This window comes from Phascolarctos cinereus, unplaced genomic scaffold (genome assembly GCF_003287225.1).
Source record: "Phascolarctos cinereus isolate Bilbo 61053 unplaced genomic scaffold, phaCin_HiC Scaffold_1;HRSCAF=81, whole genome shotgun sequence".
Lineage (NCBI taxonomy): Eukaryota > Metazoa > Chordata > Mammalia > Diprotodontia > Phascolarctidae > Phascolarctos > Phascolarctos cinereus.
Window position 1 is genome coordinate 264,600,202 of NW_027555514.1, and position 19,621 is coordinate 264,619,822.

The window sequence follows — 19,621 nt, forward strand, 5'->3', positions numbered from 1 at the left end:
ACTAATCCCTAACTGAAATTTAGCATTTCTTTTCATTATTTAAAAACATCACTGCCTCTGAGGAGGGGTCTCATAGGCTTCATGAATGCCAAAGAAGTCCCTGCCAAAAAAAAAAAAATTTAAGAAACCCTACTAGTTTTAGGGACTCAATATCTTGTCTTTTAATATTAACAAGGATGTAAACACTATCTTAGGTGGGTAGCATAATGGATAGATTGTTTGGTTGGCATCAAGAAGACCTGAGTTTAAATTCTACAGTGGCTCCGGGCAAGTCACTCAAACCTCTTTCAGACCAGCTTCCTGATCAGTAAAATGGAGACAATAACTGCACCCACTTCACCAAGTTGCTGTGAAGGTAAAATGAGAATATATACAAAGCATTCTGCGAACCTTAAAAAGCTCTGTTAGTGTCATCCTTCTAGGAATACCAAGGCAAACACCTGTTGGGGTGAAAAGGAATCAAGAGGTAAAATTCCATTTACAATCACCACCACATGCTACATAACAAAGCTACAGCTACGTCCAAGAAAGAGGATGGGGGGATAACAAGTCCTGTGTTTCTGAGATAGTCCTGAGCAAGACAAGTCATATTTAAATCCAGAAACTTATCTTAAAACACAACTGCCCTCCTAGATCTGTTCAAAGAGATCCCCAAACTAAAATACAAATACTATACATAGATGCCTTTTCTAGTCCCTTAATCCAAAGTCACTGCCATGGTTATTATGATGATCAATTTACTAGGACACTGGTAGTTGAGAAGCTTCAGAATACTTTTGTTCTGCCATCTAAAAACCTATTAATCCAGAACACTCTCCTTATCTCTCACTTCAGAAGTTACCTCAGCAGAAAATTCGTCTTAATTTCCAAAGCAACCACAAGAACAATGATTTGGGGTTTTGGTTTTGTGGATTTCAAACAAAAGATTTTGGATTGGGAACATAGACAGATTAGAAAGTTAGAAAATTCTGAATTATGGCCAATTAAGAGGTGACATGAATTAGCCGAAGGTTAAGGAAAAAAGTTCCTATTTCTGCTTTTATTCTAACAATATGTTTCAGCATGACTTCAAGATATAATAATTTTTACATTTGTCTCTCAATAGAATGCTAATGTTACTTCCCACAACAAAAAGAAAAAAAGGAGGCAGCCTGAAGAGGGCTTAAACACATAACACTGAACGTGTCTGGAATATTCAAATCAGATCAGATGATGAGCTATCATTTTAAAGACTTCTTCCTCTCCAAAGTTTATTCCCCAAATTGTCTAAGATATATAAATAAAATTACAAAATCTTTGGCACTAGCAGTTTTGTCAAATTTCACCAAAATATAGTGGAAAAAAGGATCCTGACAATCTACATCCTGGAAAAATTCCTGGAGCCTTTTATTAGTCTAGCGTTCTCTCAAGTCAACAAACATTTCTGAAGCACCTACTATGTGCTTGTCATTAATGATACCATTCTAGCTTGCAGGGTAAGAGTCATCCATCAACCCCAATCTGAAGTGGTTAAAAACTGCATTTACCAGGCTGAAAGTTGACGTGGGATGAACAAAGTAGGGACGTAAAAAGAGGATGGGGGAGGGGAGAGGTCACTACATTTACTAAATATCTTCCACTCCACTACACCCCCGGAGATGCTAAATTAAAAACTGAGAACACAAAAGAATTTTCAGTCTGGCACAAAATGAGGAGCTCAACCTTAACCATCTCAACAAAACACCGCCACGACTCTTTTTCATTACACTGGACTGACTACAGCTTAAAACAAGTTTGCCTGAAGTTGGCATCCAAACACGCTACTATACCCCAAGCCTTCCCTTTACAAGAGTGTGTCAAACTTAGCTTGCATCTCTCTCTCCCCTCTTGTTTCCCTCTCTCCTCTCTCTCTAGCTGTCTCTCCTGTCTCTCTTCTTCTCTCTATCCCCTCTAGCTTTCTCTTCCTCCCTCTTCTCTCTCCCTCTCTTCTCTCTATCCTCTCTAGATTTCTCTCCCTCTTCTCTCCCTCTCTCCTTCTCTCTATCCCCTCCAGCTTTCTCTCCATCCTCTCTAGCTTTCTCTCCCTCTCCTTTCCATCCTCCTAGCTTTCTCTCCCTCCCTCTTCTCTCTATCCCCTCCAGCTTTCTCTCCATCCTCTCTAGCTTTCCTCCCTCCCTCTTCTCTCTCCTTCTCTCTATCCCCTCCAGCTTTCTCTCCATCCTCTCTAGCTCTCCCTCTCCTTTCCATCCTCCTAGCTTTCTCTCCCTCCCTCTTCTCTCCATCCTCTCTAGCTTTCTCTCCATCCCCTCCAGCTTTCTCTTCCTCCCTCTTCTCTCTCCTCTCCTGTCACTTCCTCCCTCTCTCCCCCTCCCTTTCTTTGTCTCCCCCGCGCAGCGCCCCGCTGCACACAGTAGGCGCTTCACCAGGACCGGCCGCCCCTCGAAGTCGAGCTCCAAGTTGGCCTGAGCGCGCAGTCCACTCCGCCCGCGCGGCCGCCCCGGGCCCACAACAAAGACTACGGGCGCCAGGCCCGCGGGCTGCCCCGCTCGGCGCCCTCCACAGCCCGGCCAGGGGCTCTCGGCCTGGGGGCCGGGGGCGGGGCGGGGCCAGGTGGGCGCACTTTTCGGGGCCGCCGCAGCCAGGTGCAGGCAGCTCCGGCCGTGCCCGGGGAGCGGTGGCAGGTGCAGGCGGCGCTGCGGGGCGGCCAGGGCGGACTGACAGACAGACGGACGGACCGCCGCCCGCCCGCCTCGCGCTCTGCCCCCGCCCTCGCGGCCGCCCGGCGCGCGCCCCTGTGCCCGCCCCCGCCCCCCTCGCTCCGCGCCGGCCCCGGGCCCCGGACGCCGAGGACGCAGACAAACTTCCCAGAGGCGCCAAATCCAAACTCCCAGGAAACCTCCTGGTCCTGCGCCCGCCGCCGCCGCCCCGAGGCAGGGCCCGGCCCCCGCAGCCCGCCGTTGGCCCGGCCTCGGGCCCCGACTCGGGCCCCGGCCCCGGGGGCCACCTCGCGGGACCTCCCGCTCCGCCTCACGCCGCGCCCCCGGGACCCTCCCCCTGCCCGGACCCGGGAAACTCCTCCGTCCCGCGCTCGCCGCCGCCGCCGCCAGGACCGCCCTCCGCGCCCGCACCGCCCTCGCCCGCGCTCCCGCCCCCGCGGTCCCCGGCCACTCACTCACCGGACGCAGCCAGAGCCGCCATCTTGCGAGCTCGCCACCCGGTACGGCGGCGGCGGCGGCGGCGGCGGTGGCGGGAGCAGCGGCGGCGGCGGCGGGCGAGAACCGGCCGCCTGCGTCACGCCATGACGCCAAGCCCCGGCCCCGCCTCCCTCGAGCTTCAGCCCCGGGCCCCGCCCCCGGCGCCTCGACGCCTCCGATTGGGGAGCTCGGGCCGGGGGCGGGGCATGTGGTCTGTGTCAGGGAAATCTCCCCGGGCGCCTGACTCTGTGAATGAACTTTGGAAAACGGAGCCCGCCCGGCGTGCGGCTTACTCCGAAGCCTCCAGCCGGAGCATCCTTCCCCTCCCCGGCGGCCGAGGCTCCTTCTGGTGCGCCTGATTGTTGGAAGGGTTTGACGGAGGCATCTCCCCTTCCCCCACGGGTGACAGGCACTCCTGGTTCTACGAGAGTAGTTAGTTACTCATTGCCCGCCAGCGTGACTCAGCCAGCGCCCCGGGGCTGGCCCTCACTTATCTGGACAATCTGCCAGATTGCACAAGCGGAGGGGGTGGGAGGAGGAAAGGAGATAACAGCCGCGAAGTGCGATTAAAACAGCCCCCGCCCCAGCCCCTAAACGGGAAAAGCTGAACTTCCTGCGTGAGTTAGCTCAGGTGCTGGGGGCCTCTGACGACAAACTGCCCTTCCCACCTGCCGCTCAATCTCCAGACTCCGAGCCTTTTCCCTGGCGGCCCCCCATCGCGCCAGGAACGTTCGCCCCCTCCCGGGGCTTCCTCCAAGCGTCCGAAGCTTTTCCCGATCCTCCCTGACGGCTCTAGCGCCTGCCCTCCGGGATCGCCTCCCCGGTAACCCGTCCGCACCGGGCTCGCCCGTAGGTGTTTGTATGCTGAGCCGCGGGGACCCCCGGAGCTTATGGCAGCGCCCGCAGCATCGTAGGCTACGGCTCAGCCGGACGCGGTAGCGTTTCTGTGACCACCGGCCACCACACTGGGCCACCAAGAACAGCTCTAGCAGGTCCTCGTGGGAGTTCAATGAGCAAAGACAAATTAGTGTAGGAGGTGGCAAGCCTTTCCCACTCCCCGGTTGGTAATAATGTTTCTCTCTCTCTCCTGAAATGACTGTGTATAATGTGTTTATGGGGTGCCGGGAGGGAATGTAAACTCCTGAAGAGCAGCAACTTCTCCTTTGAATCAAGTGGTACCGTAACAGCCGCTGTCACAGCAAACATCCGTTATGTGCCCGTGAATGGAATACAATCACAGGCTCTCCCTTCTCCCCCCCACCCCCCAGAAAGGTCACCCCTATCCAGCCCAGTGCAGAACTAAATTTTTGTTGGCTTGTACTGAATTAGTTCAAATAATAAAGTCAAAGAGCTGAAGCCTCAGGAAATGGGGAAAATTAAGCACCAGAGACAGCAAGAAAGGAAAAATTCTGGAGTGTGGTCGGATCTTTAGGGTGTGCAGACCTTCAAGGGGTGTCACCGTCCTCCTGGCTCTGGCTAGAGCAAGACACTCCGTCTCTTGGATCTAGGCATTTTCTCTGGCTGACTCCCGGGCCTAGAACACTCCACTCGGACTCCAGACCTCCCAGGCTTCCTTTAAATCCCAATTTAAATTTCCGTCTAGATTCTAGCGCCTTTCCTCCGTTAATTATTTCCTATTTATCCTGTATACCATTGGCTTTGTGTTTATTTCTTTGCACGTGGTCTCCCCCATTAGAATGCAAGCTCCTTCAGGGCAGGGACTGTCTTTTGGCTCATAGCCTATCTGCTGCACTTAGCATTGCGCCAGGCCCTTAGTGCCAATATTTCACTGCATAATTGTCCCACCCTGGGTGGGTATTTTTTCCCAGTCCAAAAATTCGTTTGTAACCTTTTATCGAATGATCATTGCGTGGTATAATTCTGTTCATCACACTGCTTAAAAGGTAAACAGTAGCAGTGTATTCACCAGTGGCCTATGAGTGCACGTTTGTCTCTGGAGCATTGCAAGCCCAGGAGCCTAGGATTCTCAGCGCATGCCCATTGTCAGTACTTTGAGTCTCTTGGTTTGTTCGGTGCTGCAGTGTTAACTGTATTGTCGCTCAACCCAATGTGGAGCCCTCGGTGCAAGGGAAGCAGAGGGACAGTCGAAGCCGCCATGAGTAAATCACATGCTATGGTATGACTTGCATCTTCCCACACTAGCTAAACTGTACAGTTTGTTTGCCAGCGATCCATTAATGTGTGAAGCATTTCTTTTTGATTATGGGTAAATATGAAAACTGTTCCTCGGGCTTCAAACTGAAAGTGATTGTGTTGGAAACAGAGCTGCAGAAGTTTTCACTGAGTGAAAAGTTGGTGTGAGATTGGCGGAAACCAAAAGACAAGCTAAAAAACACACACAGATCTTTCTAGATGCGAGTTTAGAGGTCCTAAGACAGTCAAGTGTCCATAAATTGATGAAGTGTTTGTGTAGGTTAATGAAATGTATGACGATGGCTGCAGTGTATCGTTTGAGATGTTGCAAATGAAGGCACAGAAGGTAGCCCCAACACAACATTCTTACAACTCAGTTTGAGGTGAGTCGTGGCGGGGTCGTGAGGTTCGTTCAACGACACAACGTGTGGCACAGCGACAATGACCAAGTAAACCCATCTGATATGAGTGGCGCTGAGGATGGCGAGTCAGATAACAAAGCCAATGATATCGGAGCAGAATCTTAGGACACAGAACGTTAAATTTTGTAAGTCCGTACTTTGAAACACTGTAGTAAATTTTCTCAAGTGTAGCATTTTGACTATAATGCACAGATCAATAACAACTAATGTGTTAACTTTATTTTTCAGACCAGAAAAATGTTCACTAAACTGTCACGAAGAAATGACGTGCATCAATTTGGACTATTCAATTTTAACGTATATTCACAAGTATTCTGTGTAGCCGAATCTTGCCTCAAAGACAGTTTAGTAATGAATGGTTTTTAAGCAATACTGGCAGTTTCTTAAAAAGCTCCTGCTTTTTTGCAAAAATTTGTTGTAAAATCTGCTAAGCATAGGAAGGTGGGACTGAGGACTTCCACTTCCGGGCAGACTTCTGCCCTCCATGAAGGAGAGCTGCATGCTAGGTGGTAGCAAAAGCCTTTAAAGTGAAAAGAATGCATGTAGCCCACTTAAGAGCAGAAGGCAGAGTGGATCCTTGCCCCTTATGCCTCCGTTTTGGAAAGCTGGATTCATTAAAGATCCAGATGGTTTTCTTGTTCATCTCTGGTGATTTCCTATAGTAAATAGAGCTCACCTGTGTTCTGCAGATTTGGCTTGCCATGAGAAACTTAGTAAGAATGGAAGGTGGCTTTGAGCTGTGTTCTTCTGCCTGTTTATTACAGGGTATCTCAAAAGTCCAAGTGCATTTTAAGTTTAAAAAACTTTTGGGATACCTTGTATTAATTTGAATAAAGGGTATACTGCTTCATTCAGCTCTGTTTGATTATATAGGAGGGGGGATGCAAAAATGGAAATGTGTTGATTTCACCTCTTTCATAGTCTTACCATGACCACTTTTATGGATGCTTACCTTTCATCCAGGGTGAGTGACCCTAAGTAAGTCATTTTCTCTAAGGCAGAATTAGCTGATCTGAATACCAATCTGTAACTTGGGGGGTTTCCTCCTCTGGGAATTATCTGTACCAGTGAAATCACAAGTGGAGTCCTTATCACAGTCCCTCTCTCTTACGATTCCTGGTGGGTTCTCTCTGGCTTTCACTCCATTGGTAGTTTCATATCCTCTGTAGGTTTTGACAGAGCTGCCTGGGAGACACTGGGGAATTTTTGTGTGCTGTTTAGTTTGAGATGGCAAGACGTCCAAGCAGAAAGCAGACTCTGCAGGGACAGTTTTATTTTTGTTGTTAGGAGGCACTGAATAAGGGCTCAGCAAATGAATGGATGACATGAAAGAAAGAAAGAAAACAAGGGAAGCAGACAATCTGGAAAAGTCCCTGGCCCTTAGTAGGAGTTTCATTTCCTTGTTTTTGTTTCTGCATCCCCAGTGCCAAGCATGTGTAGGTGTTAAAAAGTGTAGTTGAATGAATCAGTGTAGGAGAATGGGAAAACCTAGATAATCAACCTGGGGATAACTCCTGCTGTTGGGTGAATGAGTTGAGTGAGTGCACACTCACCTGGCCCACTCTATCTAGCAAGCTGTAAAGCAGACCGTGTTTTCCTTCATAGCCAGCTGCTGTTCACGCAGACCATCTGGCCATCTACCATGTTATTGCCTTCTAACCCCCCCCCATTCCTGTGACTCCCTAGGCCCAAACTCCCTTAAACTGCACCCTTACCCGCCATGAGGATAGACTTATCACAGCACCCGGTGAAGAACGAGGGAAGAGGGCACGTCTGGTGAAGAGACCAAGCAAGAGATGTGTCTGGGTGACAATGAATGGGCCATCCTGAGTGAAACAGTAGCTTTGTGTCAAGGAATACGTTTGGGGACTTTCAGGCCACAGACACAAATGCACTTTACAGCCCTCCGAGTCCAAAGAATGAGGACTCAAGTGGGGTCTATCTGTCCCCGAGTTCCCCATCACTGTGATCTCAAGGGAGAGATCTTCCTCTGGGCCTCCTGCCTTCCTCAGAGGAATAAGAAAGGGGAATGTCATAGAATCAGGTTTAGAGCTGGCTCCAAAGCCAGGACTCCTCCTCCCACTTCAACACGTTGCCTCCAAGGTCACTGCTTAGTAGAAAACTTCTGGCTCTTGACATACTAAAATACCTGGGGAGGTCACTGAACTCAGAAGTCAGAATAAAGAAAAAGAAAGCAGCATCGGTTTGGGAGAAAAAAAAAAAGAACCTTTGATCTGGGAGTAGCCTTAGAAAGATCTGACAAGCTCCAAAGTCCTGAAAATTCTAACCCATGGAGCTTGATTGGTGGGTTTGCCACCGAAGAATAAAGGAGAAGTATCTAAGGCTACAAGAGAGAAAACAAACCAGAGACAAAGAAGAAAACACGGAAAGAAGAGTGAAGAGATGAGACCTGAAGTCTGCTGGGGCAGCCAAGATTACAAGTGACGGTGGAAGTTAAGGGCAGCAGAGCTATTTCAAAAAACAGACAAAGGCCAATGACAAAGGCGGAAGATAAAACTGCTCTGCAGAGTGGGGAGCCAAAGTAGCCCAGCTGTTATTATTATCCTGTTATTAGGAGCAGTACTACTACCGATAATTTAAAAAAAAAAAAACAAGCCCTTGGAGCTCTGGGGCTTAGAGGTTAAACTCAGATTTCCAGAGAACCCAGAGTTCATGTGTGATCTATCAAAGCTCTGCCTGGTAGCTTCCCTGGTCTCCTTCCACCCTTGAGCTAAAATCTCACCTTATGCTAGAGGCCTTTGCAGGACCTGCTAGCTGCTAATGCCTTCCCCTCTCAGATTAACTTCCCCTTACACTGTATATCACTTCTATGGACCCCGTTGTTTTATAGGTTGTCTGGTCCTGGAGGGCAGGGACCACATTTGTGCTGTTTTTATAACATACATTCAAGGACCACCCACCCCATACAGTGCCTGGCACACAATAGCTACTCAGTAAATATTTGTGGACCAGTGGGTAGAAAACACAGATCTGCAGAAGGTAAGGATTCCCCAGGGTAACAAAGGCAGAAAACCATTCAAACCTTGGGTGTAACTGGAATGAACTCCAAATGGTTTGGAGCCTCAAACAGAGGCTGTTAAAGACATATCTGGAAAATTGGGATGGAACAGCCTTTGTGTAGAGTGAGGCTGCAAGTTGGAGAATCAGGGATAGGACAGCAAATGTTGAACCCTAGAAGTTGGTCCTGTCACCGTCATGTTCTTGAAGAAACAGCTATGTCTGCTATCTAAGCTGAGACCAAGCCACTAGTCTTTAAAGCTGGTAAAAACTTGGCTGGACTGGGAGTCCCCTAGGGATCAGAGCATTGGACTTGAACTGAAAGAGACTTTAGATGCTACCTCGTCCAGCCGTCCTTTTCTTTTTTTTTCTCCAGATGAGGAAACTGAGACTCATGGGACAGAAGTGAATTGTCAAAGATCATAGAGGTGGGATTTGAACCCAGACCCTCTCTAGTGGCAGCTAAGTGGTGCAGTAGATAGAGCACCTGGAATAAGGGAGACCTGAGTTCAAATCTAGCCTCAGACGCTAGCTATTTGGCCCTGGGCAAATCACCTAGCTTGTTTGCCTCAGTTTCCTCATCTGTAAAATGAGCTGGAGAAGGAAATGGCAAACCGCTCCAGTATCTGTGCCAAGAAAACCCCAAATGGGGTCATGGAGAGTCAGACATGACTGAAACAACCTCTCTGATCAAGCCAAGGAGACAGGTATACATCTTGGGGTTGCCCCCTAGATAACTAAACATTCCTTTGAGCATCAGCAGGTAACACTCTTTAGTCAAACATGGGGACCCATAACCTAGGGAGCTGTTTTCCGAAGCTAGGGCATCAACTAAAGGGTTTATCTCACTTAACTTCCTGTATTTATTTCAAGCACTCTGAGCTCCTACAGTCAACTTGATTAAACTTCTTAGCCAGGTCCTGGCCTCTTCTACCCAACATCTCTGCCCTCCAGCCAACCAACCCTGACCATTAAAACTCGTAGACACTGGCCTGGGTGAATGGCCTCTAGCTTCCTCCAAGGCATGGTTAACTTTTTTTGTATCAAGACTATTTTGTTCAGTGGGCCCCTGCCAGAATAATTAAAAAAAAAATTCACACATTAAAGAAATGCTATATTTCAGTTAGAGGTTGATGAAAATAAGTCATTTTTCCCACTTAGGTCCATCGAATCCTAATACATGGACCCCTCTGAGGTACACGGAGCTCAGGTGAAGACTCCAGGGTCTGAGAAGAGGGGACAGAGACCTAACAGTGTTTAGAAAATGGAAATGTGTCCTCTCTTGACCTTTTGAGGAATTGAAGTCTAAAACATGACACACACTTCTATGCCTTCTCAAACATCTGTCACCTGAAACTCCATTTAATCTTTTCTTAATGACTCTGGGCACTCATTATGAACAGTTATCATTCTATGATATAATCCAGTGATGCCCTTGTGTCCTGGAGAGGTGGGCTGGGCTGTTTGCCTTACTTACATTAAATGATTCTATACTGCTGCTGTTTAAAAACTGTTTTGTTGGGTAAGAAATTTGAAACTGCTCCTGGTTTTTAACTCAGAGTTTCCATTGTTAGAAAATGATCCTAAAAATACCATGAAAGGATGAAAAGGGCCCATCTGTGCAAAAAAAATTAACAACTGTTTAATTTGTAGTAATAATAATAATAATATCAGCTAACATTTATAAAATGTTTATTTTAAACTTTATCACATTACTTATTATAGTATTAATATTATTTAATGTCAATTAATTGACCATTGTTATTAATATTTATTAGTTATTAGTTATTTATATAATTATTTATTGTTAATATATTGATAGTATATAATGTAAATATATAATATTTATAAATATATCTTATAAACTTATATTTTATTAATAAAATAGCTATGAACAAATATTTATATAGAAATCTCTATTAGTATATTTATATTACATTGTTTATAAAATCTTGCAAATTACTTTGAGTATATTATCTCGTTTGATTCTCAGAAGAACTCTGTGAGGTAGGTACTGTTATTATCCTCATTTTACCGTTGAAGAAACTGAGACAAAAAAAGGTTAAATGACTTGCCCAGCCTTACACAGCTAGTAAATGTCTAAGCCTGGATTTGGATTTGAATTCAAGTCTGTCCTGATTCCAGACCCAGCACTCCATCCCTGAACCACCTACTTGCCTCTAGTAAACAATATTTTACCTGAACCACGTTATGGCATTTAAGTAGTAACCATGCATAGCAGGAGGTTTTATGGCTCAGCAGGGTAGAAGAAGAAGGGCCTGATGCCGTCTGGCTGGATTGGGCCCCTTACCCTAGAGAGAGGAAGGCGCAAGTGAAGAAGGACTCGTGAACCCACCAGTACAGTTTGTGTGAGGCCAAAGGAAATCTACCACTGGGCATCCCTGTCTACAGTGTACACGATACGGGCATTCAGAGATCGGTTTACCCTATGTTGGTACGTTTGAGAAAGGATTCAACTTTCTACCCTCTGGAACACAAACCGGTGCCACCCCCACCCCACCTCAAATGGGTCTGAACCTCCCCCACAGCTTAGAACTGATCTGGCTTTCCTAGAGCAACAAACACTGCTTTGCCTCTCAGAGACAAGGCTGGACAACTGAGAAACGGAGTGGCCGGCAAAGTTCATCAGCACAGGTGTCCTTGGGTCTTCCTTATCTATCTGTCTGTACCGCCTCTGGCTGCATATCATCAAGAAACCCTGTAGTTAGATTTGTGAACATTTAGGAAGTTTGGGGCTATGTTTTTGTTCCTTCAGATCCAGAATGAGGCCTTCCTATTTTCTTTTTTTTCCAAGGAGATCCTTGGCCAGATTTCAGGGGTGACTCCGAGGCAAACAGAGCTTAAGTGATTTGTCCAAGGTCACACAGCTATTAAATGTCTGAAGCTAGATTTGAACTGGGGTCTTCCTGACTTAAGGTGGACTCTATACACTGTACCGTCTGGCTGCCCTTTCCCTGGGAGGTAAGTGCTATTGGTGGTCACATTTTACAGTTGAAGAAACAGAGGCAAGCAGAGGTTTGGTGATTGCCCAGGGTCACGTAGATTAGGAAGTGTCTAGGTCTTCCTGATCCAGGTACAGGGCTCTGTCCACTGAACCCTCTAGACCTTACCAGAGGTCCCAAATAGAGACTGAGCCTCTGAGAAAGCCTCTTATTGTCTCCCATCTTGTGGACTGGAGGCCATACCTCTATCGCTTTTTGTTCTTTCTGTATTTCACCCATCTCTTATTCAGGTCTTCCCAGTCCCTTCCCCTAGGCTAGCCTCATCTAAGGCGAGCTGAAAATTCCCCTAGGCAAGCAACATTTAAAAAAGTAATGATTATCGTAACTAAAAGCACCATGTGTTACCTGAGACAACATGACTGGGTGGAAAGAGGACTGAACTTTGAATCAGTTTGAGATTTGGCTCTGCACACACCTATGGGCTGAGTACCCTTGGGCAAGTATCCTAGTACTATAGATTTGCAGAATTGTAAAGAGCCTGTAAAGCTTGCTGGGCCTGAAATCTGGAAGACGAGTTTAAATCTGGCCTCAGACACTTACTAGCTGTGGGACCCTGGGCAAATCCCTTACTCTTTGCCTCAGTTTCCTCATCTATAAAATGAACTGGAGAGAGGAAGTGGTTTACCAGCCACTAAACCCCATGGACAAGCATTGTCAGGCTGTGGTCCCCAGGGTCACAGTCAGATACAACCAGAACAATTAGAACAAGGAACTTCAGAAGCCAGCTAGCAGCAACCCTACGAGCATAAGTCCCATTTACAACTTCCTTGATAGGGAGGTCTCCATTTCAAGACCTCCAGCATTGAGGAAGTCACCAGAAAGGCAGAATACATGTAACGGAAATCTGAGCACCGGGCTTGGAGTCAGAATACCAGGGTCGGTTATTAGCCGTGGGATCCTGGGAAGTCAATACTCCTCTGGAAGACTGATGAGGATAATATCACTTCATTACCTATTTTGTAGGGTTGTGAAGAAAAAAAGCTTTTTTTACCTGGAAATATATATATATATATATATATATATATATATATATAGCACATGAACCCCATCCCCATTACTTGTATCTGCTGCTCCTCAGTCTGCCTTCTGGGGCCAAGCAGAATAAATATAACCCATCTGCCACAGGACAACCCTGAAAACACATGAAGACAGCTATCATCTCCCCTGATTTCTTCATCTCCAGATTAAACATCCCTACTTTCTTCAACTAACTTTATAAAACTTAGTCTCCTGTCCCTTTAATATCTTCTAGGCAGTATGGTACAGGGGGAAAAGCTCAGGCTCTGGATTAAGAAGTCCTGTGTTCAAATTCTACCCTTGAGACTTCCTATCTGTATGACCTGTGGCAAATCACCCAATTTCCCTGTAAAAAAACGGGGGGGGGGGCCTTCAAGGTCCCTTCTTATGATCTGTATACATTTCACCTGATGCCATCTGACCTTTAAGGCCTAATTTCTACCCCCTAGCCCCATCCCCTTCCACCCCTGTCCCAATGTCTGATGTGTTACCAAGATCTCAATGTATAGCAATCCAGAACCGGGCAGAATACTCTAGAGGTGGTCTGACCATCAAGTGAGATGCTCTATGCAAAGTGCTTTATCAAGTCTATGAGCTTCTGTTAAATGCTTGCAATGGGCCAGGCACCATGCTAAGCACCAGAATACATATCAAGGCGAAGCAGTCCATTCCCTCCAGGAGTTTATGGTCCAATGGGGGAGGTATGAAAAAGCATCTCCTCCACTTCTTTGCTGGGTGTGGAACACTGCAAATAGGTATATCGTCAGACTTTTTCAATGTGTTTATTAGTTTTGCTGCATTGGGTTTTTTCCTCTCTTTTTTTCATGCTTTGTTATAGTGAATGGCTCTCTGGCAGCCAGAGAACATTGGGAAAGATAGATGATGATAAAACCGAAGATACTGACAAATTTTCTCTTACAAGAAATCTTTAGGGCACAGCAGAAAGAATGCTCTTTACCATCTGTGCCCAGAGAGCACTGACTGATTGAGCTACTACGTGAAGAATAGTAGGCTACACACTTGGAGGTCTTTCATGAGGCTTTTATATTAACTTATTAGAAGATGACCTGAGTCCCAAGATCCTGAGAAAGACCCTTAGGATAACTCTGGATGGAAAAACAATAGTTGTAGACACACAGACTTTGGGGGAAAGTGCTCTGTACATTGCTGACGGTTATTAGCATTGGCTCAGCCCACTTGGCAAGGCCTGGCTCAGGTCTTGGTGATGAGGCCACATCCTCCGTGGCAGCGTCAAGGGAGGGCAGAATGAGGGGCAACCTGGAGGTCCAGAACCGGAAGGAAGGAGAGGGGGGAACCCCTCATTAAGGTTCTTGGCTCCAAGCAGGATAGGGGGATGAGGTGATACCTGAAAAGGAGGCAGGAGGTGGGAAGCTGAAGCTGAATTCAAAGTCTTTTTTTTTTTAAATAAAGGAGGATACTTGGACATCTTTTACATTTCTTTAGAATGCAAGCTCCCTGATTACAGATACTGTTTCCCCTTAGTCTTCTTATCCATAGTGACTATGGATAAGGGAATACTTACTTATACCTAGGGTCGGGGAGACAGGGCAATTGAGTCTAGAGAATGGTCCCCAGAAAAGCATCCAGTCTTGGCTCCCAAGGTGGGGTGGAGAGGAATGTGGGGCCCCAGAAAAGGGGTTCCAGAGTGATTATGCCATATAGGCCAGAATAGGATCAAGAGGCCAGGCCTCCTTGCCAGGAGGAACCCTCGCCACCCAGGTGGTCATCTTGGGGCAAAGCCAGTGCTACCTGTATTTTTCTGGAGTGAATAAGAGGCAGCAATGGCTTTTGGAAAGTAGCCTGGTACTTTGGCATCACAGGAAAGTAGCTCAAATGGGGCAGTAGGTAGATATGGTCAGGGCTGGGAGGCTTCACCTGAAGATTTCCAGTGACTGGAAACTCACAAGTCTCTGGGTCCTTCCCCCTCCTCCCAGCTTCCATCCAAAGGTCTTATCTGAGGCGGATCACAGGCATAATCCTCAGGTCTTGCACTGGCCCATTCTGATCCTAAAGTTCCTTCTTTCTCTTAGTTAACTTCTTGGATGCCCCCTTCCTGCGCTCCTCTCTCCTCTTTTGCCATTAGCTTGCTCATTCCTCTTCCTGCGTCCATTGCTCTCATGACACCCTCTGTCTGCTGGAGTCTTCCACTGGGGCACCCCACCTGAGCCTATCAGCATTTGTCGGGGCCCCAAGATCTAGAGCCCTTCCTTCCACTTCTCCTGGTCAGAATTTATCCTGCTGCCTCTGAGCTCCATCGCTGTATTTGAAGTTACCAATTGGGACCAATCTGATATAGGAATCTTGTGCTAAACATAATGAGTTATTAAGAAAGTGTCCCATCTATGCGGCATCTGGATTTTAACTGAAGATTTCTAATGACAGAATGGAGTAATTCAAAAAGCATTAGAGTTTTCAAGGATTATGTCAAGAAATAGCCTGGCTTAGTGGACAAAAAGCTGGCCTCAATGTCAGGAAGACTTAGGTATCACTCTCTCTTCTGAAATACACTTGCTGAGTGAGCAGGGGTAAGTCACTTAACTTCTCTGTCCTCTAGGCAACTGTCTGAGAAAATAAAGTTGAAGAATTTTCTCATTGGGAATCCCCATTACCAGTGAATTGTCAGGTACAGCCCTTTGAAGAAAAATGGCAAGATATGTTTTGCGACCAAGGGTTTCTCCCGGGACTTCATAGACCTCTTTCATCTGCAAGAAGCATGAGGTGCAATGGATCTGAATTCAAGTCTTACCTACTTCTAGCTTTAGGATTATGGGCAAGACATTTATCAGGAGCCTCAGGTTTCTCATCTGTAAAACTGGGGATGACTCATCCTGCCTATTTTACAGGAATATTGTGAGGAAAGTGTTTTGTTACCTATAAAGAAGCATAGAAACATTCACTGTTATATAAAGCAGCTTAATTCAGATGGTAAAGGATGGCCTTGGAACCCAGAGCACCTGGCTTGGTAAGCACAGGTAAATTACAACCTCTCCTTGCCCTTGGCAACACCTTAAAACAATAAGATCTTTCCTGGTGGAGGGAGTCTCTATTACCAGTCATTTAGTCAATAAGCATTTATTAAGGGCCTGCTGTGTGCCAGGCTCCTGGAGATTGGAGGAGGATGCAAAGAAAATTCAAAAAACCGTTCTTGGCCTCGAGGAACTCACATTCCAATGGGGGAGGGAGACTGCATGAAAATAACTACACATACAAGATATGTGTAGAGTAGATGGGTGGTAACCTCTGAGGGGAAGAAGAACCTAGCAGCTGAGGGGCCCAAGAAAGGCCTCCCCCACCCCCATCCCCATGAGATCACTGGTCTGAACTAGAAAGAATTGAACTGTAAGGCCTGCTTTGGGTGAAAGTTAATCCAAAAATTCACCCATGTATATTTTTTAATTTAATTTTCCTCACAACCCTGGGGAGTGGGTAGAGGACCTATTATTTATCCCCATTTGCCAGATTAGAAAACTGAGGCTAATTCACTTGACCGTGGTCACCCAGCTAGTAAGTCTTCTGCCTGAGCCACCTGTACCTCCCACTATAGTTCAGGGCCTTGACATTAAGGAGCGAGCCATGGGGAGAAGTGTGCCAGGGAAAAGAAAAGCCAGCAAGGGAACTTTGGCAGGTATACACTAATAGAGGGGTTGCTTTGTGAGCTGTGCTATGGCAAGCCATAAACATTTATTAAGCACCTACTACGTGCCAGGCACTGTGCTGTGGTTTATATGATTCAACAATTCTACTATGTGCTAGGCACTACTATGTGCTAGGCACTTTATTAAGCACCTACTACATGCTGGGCACTGTGCTGTGGTTTATGTAGTTCAACATCTCTATTAAGCACCTTTTATGTGCCAGACCCTATGTCAAGCCACTTACCGGGTGACCCTGGGTAAGTGATTTTGACTCTCAGGGCTCCATTTCCTCCTCTGAAAAATGGCCAACCCCCAATGTCCCTTCCAACTCTAAATACATGTTCCAGCTGAGGGAATAAAGATTTTTTAAAAATGACAATCCCTATCTTGAAGAGTTAACATTCCATGGGGGGACGGGACGGGACCGGGGAAGGCAATGCAGCCTATGGGGAGACAGGTATAACACAAGTAGAGTGGGATCAGGACAAAGAAAGGGCTGGGCAGCACTTTAGAGAAAACAGGATGGGGTCACTGTTCCCACTGGCCCCATCAGGTGTCCAGTGCTCTATGCTGCCCCCCACCCCACCTGCTCAGGGCCCTCTTCTAGGGCACCCTGCTCCGAGAGTGAAGATCTTTTTCTTCTGCTTCTCCCCATCAGAACTTCTTCCATCCAAGCCATCTTGCCCCTTCTGTCCTGTAGGGTTGGGGGAGGGGGAGGAGAAGAGGAGGAGGTTTCTTGTTTTCTCATCCAGATTAGTATGGAGTTAGGTCTCCAGATTTCAGATGCCTGTCCCTGGGACAGTAAAGCCATTCACCTCTGGAACTCCCCACTTGGGGATGAGCCTTCTAGCTTTGTGACCTAGCCCACCCACTCCACGTAGCAGACCATGCTTGGCAAGGCATCCAGCAGTCCACCAGGCCGTCTGCCATGATCTCTTCCCCTACCACTCTTTGCTCTAGGTACAGTAATAAAATCAATACTATCATTGCTTCTGGAAAGGTTCTGTCATTTGACTCCCCTGTGAATCCACTCATCATCCTGGCAACTTCCCACACCAAAAGCCCCTTTCTCAGGGCCCCATCGCCAGCTTTCAAAGGCACCAACACAGTTCCATTTGATAAACTAACCCTGTGCTAAAGAGTTAAAGGCTGATAAGGAGCTAATACAAAGTTGTTCCTTCCTGGGTAATTTGCCTTTTAATAAGAAGCTTGGGCAATATCAAATCTTAACCCAAAGGTATGAATGTCTAATTGCACAAATTAGGACAAAAGCTGATCATTTGGGGCACGATTTTGGGGAAGACAGCTATACGACTCTCACTCAAATCATGGTCAATTAGGGGACAATTATTGCAAATACTCAATAACCTCAGTTCCCTCATCTGTAAAATGGAAATAATAATAACAGTTACCTAACTGGATTGTTGTGAAGATCAAATTAGATAAAACATTACAAACCTTAAAGTGGTATATATTTCATATATTTTATATAAAATATTTTCCATATATCACATAAAATATTATATTTTATATAAACATATACTTAATATACCACATATATTATATAAGTATATTTTAATATATCCTATAAAACAGGACATTTTTATATAAACATAATGTATTTTCATATATCATACATTTAATATATGAAATAATGTGCTTAGATATGGTGTTTGTCATGTTTCTATAAATATATCATACATTCTATGTACAATAATGCCCAACACAAGGCATTTCAAGTTTAGCCCAGTATGCAGCACATAGTAGGTACTTAATACTTGTGGATTTCATAAAGCACTTGGCCAAGTCCCATCACCCCATCACATATATTATCTTACTTAATGCTGAGGTGTCATAATCCCCATTTTATAGATGAGAAAACAGACCTGAAAGGCCTTGCCCCTGTTCACACAGCTGGCAAGTATCTGGGGTTAGGTACAAACACTTTTTCCACTACTAGGAGACAGATGGATGACACCCAAGTTGTCCCTTCTCAGCTCCTAGCAGCGAAGCCACAGAGAGAAACAACCTCAGATCATGTTTTTGTTTTCAGGCAATTGGGGTTAAGTAACTTGCCCAGGGTCACACAGCTAGTAAGTGTCAAGTATTTGGTCTGAGGCCGGATTTGAATTCAGGTCTTCCTGACTTCAGGGCTGGTGCTCCATCCACTGCGCCACCTGGATGCCTCCTCAGATTATGAATTTTGAGCTGGATGGGATGTTTGAGGCTGGTCTTCTAGTCCAAGCCCTTCATTTTACAGATGAGGAAACTGAGGCCCAGAGAGTTTCAGTTACTCACCTAAGGTCACACAGGTTGTAAGAAAGCTGGGATTTGAGCCCCATTGCTGTGACTCATTTTCCAGGGCTCAGAAAGGAGTAAAAAGTGGAAGATTTAAACTTTTACACCACTTACTAAATCATACCAGATAAACCTCTCATCTTTCAGAAGGGGGGGAAAAAAGGAAAAGAAAAACTAATCCCCAAATTCAGTTTTTGAAATCTCTACAAAGTCTTAACTCCTTAAAACATCAATAACAATGTATGCGGGTGAAGGTAGTGAGCACAGGTAATGGCCTCTCTAAAATGTTCACTTGAGGCTTCCAGCCATTTGGGAAAAAAAAAAGCTCTCTACTTCTTAAAGGGCTCTCTGAAATCCTGCAGCGTTGCCACATCAGAGTGGGAGCGAATTGCTAAAGCCGGTCTGAGCAGAAATGCAACAGGCTTCTGCGTCACTGAGAAAACCCACATCCTGCATGTCATGGACAAATGTGCATGCACACACACCGCAATACGATGCTAAGCAATTCCTTATGTGAACAGGCAGGCTTACACTGGCTCCCTGCGCCCACGCCCTCTAGCCCAAGGCCAGGTTGGCCGGCTGCAGTTCATTGTGCGCCTGACCCCTGTCCTTAACACCCTTCCCATTCTGGCTCTCAGGCTTCTCAGATCTGCTTCCTCTAAGGAAAGCCGAAGGGTTTTTCCCCTTTCAGTAAGCTCCTGAGTGATAAAGGCAGTTTTAGGAAATAGCTTTTCCCCAGAAGTCTCAATCAATGGGCAAAGTAGACTGGCTGCCCCATTGGCCCTGAACCTGTGCTGACCAGGTCTAAGTAGGGCAGGGGTAATATACAGAGAAATCAAAATCTACAACAAAACATTTTT

General features: G+C 46.3%; 1 protein-coding gene and 1 long non-coding RNA gene across 3 annotated transcripts in view; one reads left to right on the top strand and one right to left on the bottom strand.

Annotated features, from left to right (window-relative positions):
* Positions 1–3,285, bottom strand: part of USP44 (ubiquitin specific peptidase 44) — a 67,594-nt gene extending 64,309 nt beyond the window's left edge. For both annotated transcript variants that reach the window (XR_013482927.1, XM_021006444.2), the window contains exon 1: positions 3,156–3,285. The gene's annotated coding sequence lies outside the window, so the exon portion shown is untranslated. The remainder of the gene's footprint in view (positions 1–3,155) is intronic.
* A 102-nt stretch (positions 3,286–3,387) lies between these two features.
* LOC144454497 (uncharacterized) lies at positions 3,388–6,599 on the top strand. The gene is made up of 2 exons (XR_013482930.1): positions 3,388–5,874; positions 5,978–6,599. It is a non-coding gene; the product is annotated as an uncharacterized LOC144454497 (long non-coding RNA).
* The last annotated feature ends 13,022 nt before the right edge of the window (positions 6,600–19,621 follow it).